The sequence below is a fragment of the Schistocerca nitens genome, chromosome 1 (genome assembly GCF_023898315.1).
Source record: "Schistocerca nitens isolate TAMUIC-IGC-003100 chromosome 1, iqSchNite1.1, whole genome shotgun sequence".
Classification (NCBI taxonomy): Eukaryota; Metazoa; Arthropoda; class Insecta; order Orthoptera; family Acrididae; genus Schistocerca; species Schistocerca nitens.
In genome coordinates this window covers 80,713,621-80,720,554 of record NC_064614.1, presented here as the reverse complement: position 1 = coordinate 80,720,554, position 6,934 = coordinate 80,713,621, and positions in this window count along the sequence as shown.

Genomic DNA, 6,934 nt, shown 5'->3' with positions numbered 1-6,934 from the left:
GTAGAAACTTCAGCTAAAGAGGAACGGACATCTCTAAAAACGGCAATCATAGAAGTTGGAAAGAAAAAAGGTAACTGCGAAGAAGCCATGACTAAAATAGGAAATACTTCAGTTAATCGAAGAAACAAGTAAGTACAAAAATGTACAGGGTAATTCAGGAATACAGAAAAACAAGTCGCTGAGGAACGAAATAAATAGGAAGTGCAGGAAAGCAAGACGAAATGGCTGTATGAAAAATGTGAAGAAATCGAAAAAGAAATGATTGTTGGCAAGACTGGCTCAGCGAGTAGGAAAGTCAAAACAACATTCGGTGAAATTAAAAGCAAGGGTGGTAACAAAAAGAAAGGGTGGTAACATTAAGACTGCAACAGGAATTCCACTGTTAAATGCAGAGGAGAGAGAGGACAGGTGGAAAGAGTACATTGAAGGCCTCTAATGGGGAAGACCTGTCTGATATGACAGAAGAAGAAACAGGAGTCGATATAGAAGAGATAGCACATCCAGTACTTCAATCAGATTTTAAAAGAGCTCTAGGAATCTTATGATCAAATAAGACAGAACAATAGGTAACATTACATAAGAATACCTAAAATCATAGGGGGAAGTGGCAACAAAACGACTGTTCACGTTGGTGTGTAGGATGTAGGCATCAGGTGATGTACTATCTGACTCTCGGAAAAATATCATCAGCATAGTTCCAAATACAGCAAGAACTGACAAGTGCGAGAACAGCCGCACAATCAGCTTAATAGCTCATGCATTCATGATGCTGTTAAGAATGGGAAAGAAAATTGAGGATCTGTTCGATGACTGATCAGATTAGTTTCGGGGAAAGTAAAGGCATCAGATAGGCAGGTCTAAGGTTGAGGTTGATAATGGAAACAAGAGTAAAGAAAAATCAATAGCATCTGTAGGTGAGAAGAAAGATGAAGCAAAACAGGGGTAAGCTACAGGAGAGACGGGTGATAAGTACAAGAAACAAGCGGGAATAACAAGGCTGGAAGAACAAGCGCGATGTGCTCGGATTAAAAAGGATTTATGTAGGGATGTAGTCTTTCGCCCCTATCGTTCAGTCTGTACGTCTAAGGAGCAGTGATGGAAATAAGGGAAAGGTTGAAAAGTGGAATTAACATTCAAGGTGAAAGGATATGAATGATAAGATTCGCGGATGACATTGCTATCCTCAGTGAATTGAAGAAGAATCACAGTATCTGCTGAATATAATGAACGTTCTAAAGAGTACAGAATGTGGATTGGGTGTAAATCGAAGAAAGACGAAGGTAATGAGAAGTAGCAGAAATGAGAGCAGCGAGAAACTTAACATTATGATTGATGGTCGTGAAGTGGATTAAGTTTCGGAATTCTGCTACGTAGACAGCGAAATAGCTTATGACGGTAGGAACAGGGGGGGCATAAAAAGCAGACTATCACTGGCAAAAAGGGCATTCCTGGCCACTGAAGTCTACTATCAAACGTAGGCCTTAAGCTGAGGAAGAAATTTCTGAGAATATGCGCGTAGAGGCATTGTATGGCAGTGAAATATGATCTATGGGAAAACCAGAACAGAAGGGAATCGAAGCATTTGAGTAGTGGTGCTACAGAAGGATGTTGAAAATTAGGTGGAGGGAGGAAATAAGGAATTGCATTGTATGGCAGTGAAATATGGTCTATGGGAAAACCAGAACAGAAGGGAATCGAAGCATTTGAGTAGTGGTGCTATAGAAGGATGTTGAAAATTAGGTGGAGGGAGGAAATAAGGAATTGAAAAGGTTGTCCAAAATATCGCTAACGAAACAAATATATAGAAAACACTGACAAGAAGAAGGGATCGGGTGGCGGGACATCTGTTAAGGCATCAGGAAATGACTTCCGTGGTACTAGAGGGGTAAAACTGGGAACAAAGACAGAGACTGGAATACACCTATCAAATAATCGAAGACCTAGATTACAAGTGCTGCTCTCAGATGAAGAGGTTGGCACAGGAGAGCAATTCGTGGCGGGCTGCATCAAATCAGTCAGAAGACTGATGGCGCCATAGAAAAAAGTTAAGCCATCATCAGACAATATATGTCGTGTGGCTAGGGCCTCCCGTCGGGTAGACCGTTTGCCGCCACTTCGGCGACCCGAGCGTCGATGGGGATGAAATGATAATGATTAGGGCAACACAACACCCGGGCCCTTAAGCTTGACATTATGTCGCGCTGACCTTTTTTTTTCTCTATCTTTTTTTTCTTTTTTTCATTTTGTTCGGTATTGTTCGTTGCGTTTGGTCAGGGCAGACATCACAAGACATCCGTTCAAGTTGATCGTTGATTCCTTTACTCAGTTTTTTATTACAGAGGGCAAGTAGCCCTCTGACCAAACACGCTGAACTACCGTGCCGGCAACCACCAGCTACCGGGGACGGACATCAGACTGAATCAAACGACTGACGTTAAAACACTCGCTCCATCTTTAAAATCAGCGGGCCGCGCAACTGCGCATGCGGCCTCGCCAAATACACTGATGGACAGAAAAATTATACACGTACGCATGAACTGACTCTGTGGTTAAGCCGTCGGTCCGCGCTGGTAAGTAGATATCGCCACAGTGTGCCGACAGAACACTCAGATTCAGTTTAAAGTATGTGTACTTTTTTTGCCGTCGATCAGCGACTGTGGCGCCTATGTACCTGTGGCCTTATGCGCAGTGGAACAGTCCGTCGGTCTGAAAGAGCTGACTGTAGCGTCACATTTTCGGCTCGCTCTGGAGACGGCCGTATGCTATGTGCCTGAGCATTACAAGAAGGACAATTTATGTAGCTGAAAGCCAGAAATTTACGGAGCATCATCATTCCAGAAATTTACGGAGCATCATCATTACTAAAGTCCGATCTTGCTCTTGTAATGAACCTTGCCTATCTATCGAAATGTTCGAATTCGTTCAAATTTCGGCCTGGCTTGAGTTAAGTTTTATACTTAAATTATATATTCAACATCTACAGATAGTTTTGCACATATTTAATAACGAAAACACTATTTCTCTGAAAATATAATTTTGTTTTTCATATAAATCCATTTAGCTAGATAGGTCTTGTAACATGAACATTAATAATCACAGTTGATAAACAATGGAAAATCCAGGATGGAATGTAACAATATTATGAGAAGGTAAGTTGCTACTTACCATATAGTGGAGATGCTGAGTCGCAGATAGGCACAACAAAAAGATATTCACAATTAAAGCTTTCGGCCATTGGCACACACACACACACACACACACGCACACGCGCGCGCGCGCGCGCGCGCGCGCGCGCGCAAACACAACCCACAACTGGTTTCAGTTGCCTGAGACTGCAGTTGTGTGTGTCATTTGCTTTTGCGTGCGTGTGTGTGTGTGTACGCGCGTATGTGTGTCTATTGTTTGACGAAGGCCAATGGCCGAAAGCTTTAATTGTGAAAGTCTTTTCGTTGTGCCTATCTGCGACTCAGCATCTCCGTTATATGGTGAGTAGCAACTTTCCTTCTCATAATAATCACAGTTGTTAACTTAAATGTGACAGATACCGCTTTCCAGTAAAACTAATACGAGGCCTGTTCAGAAAGTAAGCTCCGATTGATTGCCAAATTGAAACCACAGTGAACATCAGAAATGTTTTACTTGTAACAATTAGCTACACCTTTCAGCTACTTCTCTACGTAGTCGCCGTTCTGACTTAGACTTTTGTCATAGCGTTGTACCAACTTTTCAATAGCCTCATCATAGAAGGCAGCCGCCAGTGCTTTCCGCCAATTCTCCACGCTGGCCTACACCTCGTTGTCTGTGTCAAAATGTTGTCTTCAAAGACAGCGGTTCATGTGACCAGAGATGAAACTCAGGGGGAGACAATTGCGGACTGTATTGTGGGTAATCTCACATTTCCATTTGAAAACGATGCAGGAGCATCTTCATTGCCCCTGCAGAATGCGGCTGAGAATTGTCTTGAAGAAGAAACAGCACGACAGTTATGTAATGTTAGCTGCATAGCTTCAGGCGAAATTTCTCACCAGGTCCTCGTACTTGGCGGCAGACACTATTTTCTAGACATCTTTACGCACTCACTGCGAGCTCAGAAATGAGAAGAGCGACGTGATGCTAACTGGGGTTATACTAGAGACACTACCCAACACATCTGTGCAAAGCTTTATCGGATTTTCATAGTCGTTTCCATTTCGCGACCGATCGGAGCTTACTTTCTGAACGCCCCTCGTATTATTATGCTTTAGCTCTGATGTAAATAAAATTTCTGTTTTCATTTTTAATTTGTCTAATTATGCTATCGATAATTTAATCGACAATTATGCAAAGACATGGTGCTGATAATGTAGTTTTTGTGTTGTCAAACCCTCATTATTAATTATTAGGCACATAAATCTCTATACAAATAATTATTTTCAGGAAAAATAATATAATTTATACCTGAAAAGTAATTTCAGTTAAGACAGTCATAATAAAAATTCATTTGTACTACATCCTGTTCTGGAAGGTTCTGAAAGCTATGAACGTAACACTTACAGAAATTTTAGGCGCCAAACTATCTCTAAAAATTTCGGTTGTTGTCGGGATTGATCAATGTAACTATCAACGTCTTAATGTTGTGTTAAAGTGTTCCACAATGCATTTACTTAACAAGCGCTGCTGTAGAAAGTGTCAAGATTTTTTAACAAATACTAATGATGTGGAAAAGCAATAATATTTCAGCGTCCAAAAAATTTTGACCTATTAATTGGAAAGCATGTACAGGAACCAACAGCCTAGGTAACGAGACAGTCATAACAACATAATTAACATTTATCTGCTAATATAACGTTTCTGCCATTACTAAATTATGTAAACGTTACCAACACTAGCATAGTTAGTTCAACGTAGGATATTTATCTTCTGTACGTCTACGACCATTTCGATAGGAATATGTAACATTGTAATCTACATCTGCTCCGGGGTTCATCTTACAATCCAATATCTGATTTCGTAATCTTTGCATGACCCGACTCGTAGAACATCGTTTCTTTGGGTATTCTCTCTGTTTCCGTGGTCACCTCTCGCTGGACTGTCCCGTTCTGGATTCCGAATGGGGGACTAGTTCAGAATATTTTGCCAGTGTAGAGAATGCCACGATACTTTTTCAATGGCAGGCCACATCTCCTTTCGGTATACAATATGTGCTTCTGCATCCTCATACCATTGATCCTGCTGATTCTTCTGCCCTTAGGTGCAGTTTACCATCCCAAGTACAAGAGAGTGCCCTTAACCTCTGTCTACTCCTCCGCTCTCTTCGACAAGGCTGTGGGCAGAAAGAGAGAGTCTTCTGGTGAAGGAAGTCTTCTGCCCCCATAGTTTAAGATTTTTATTCAAAATTTAAACAGTGGTGGGATTCAAAGTCAGGCTGGAGGACATTTTGATTATTAGTGGAAGACACTATCCGAAGACAACAGATGCACATCTCACTTACTAATGCCTAAGTTAAAATTTACCCCAAGTCTCATACTTCAATCACATCGATAATGTGGTCTTCTGAAATCGGACTAATCTTTTTGAAACAGCTTGTACTGCAGTTTTGTTGTTAGGTAAGAGATGACACTGAAAGTTAGTCATGGCATACACTGGATATTGAGATTCCGTTCGAGTTTTCTTTTTATTTCTTTCACTGCAGGGAAACAGTTGCGAGTTGGTCAGTTGTGGAAATGAGAGACAACACAGCGTCGCGATATGGTTTGGTGATCCGCAGTGGGCGTGCACAGGCAGTGGAGAGCTAACTCGGAATTCAGGTGCTGTCTAGCATAAATACAGATATTTCAAAAATCGTGGAGGCTGCTGACAACGGGCAGACACGGTAAAATGATCAGATCAGGATGAACGACCTCGAGAATAGACTCCAAGCTTTATACTAAATACACATATGTCATTGCGTCAGGGTCTTGAGAAAGCCGTCTAACAGCTACTTGACTAGATCCAGTCAGAAGAAAGATGTCTCCTATAAGAAATGGAAGCATCAAGATATCTAACAATTTGTTCCATAAATAATGCGGCAGTAGGATGGTATTCGCTTAAATCACTGTGAATTATCGTGGCTCTAGGACGGCACACTTTGACAGTGTGTTGTGGTCAGATAATGCCGTATATTCAAGTTACCGATTTTCTCTAGTATTACAGGATGGGTGACAGTCACCATATGTATGTTGAAGAGGCACAGGTACCACCGAAGGAACGGATATAGTATAGGAGCACAACGTTTTGTAACGCCAGTTTTTCTTCCCTTTGCATGCAACAATGATTGTCTAAAAATATATGTTGAAGCAGTAACATAGTGCGTTGTTACTGCCTACTCATTGGTACTCGCTACAAAGCTTCATTTTATAATAGACTGGTGTGTCTCCACATTCTCAAATGACTTACCTGATGGTTGGATGATAGCTTCCCAGGTAGAAAGAATGGCATACGTGGAACGCTTTAATGGCAGGTTAACGCTCTGTGAGTTTTTCATTTGTGGATGGAAGCTAGAGGAGATGTACTGGTAAAATCCAGGAATTCTAGATGAACTGGATCAACGGTTACCGCTTTGATGGTACCTGTTCTATCACCGCTGTGATGGGAACTGTTTCACGCTACATTCTGACAGCTGAGGAGGCGACTGAATCTGGAGGGCTAGTCATGAAAAAACTGTATTTTAGATTACCCGTGATCACTCCTTAGATCAGTGGATCCCAACATTTCTGAGACCATTACGACTGAGTGCAGTCAGGTAATAGTTAGTACCTCCCCGCCCCCACTCACCAACATTAGAGTTTAAATAAAGTTTACAAAGAAGAAGTTGTTTAAGCGATTTCATTTTTGAAATGACGAAAGATAAATGATATTTACCTTTTGTAGGCATTTCATTAAACAAATGAGTCAATGGCGCAATTGATACTGCTTA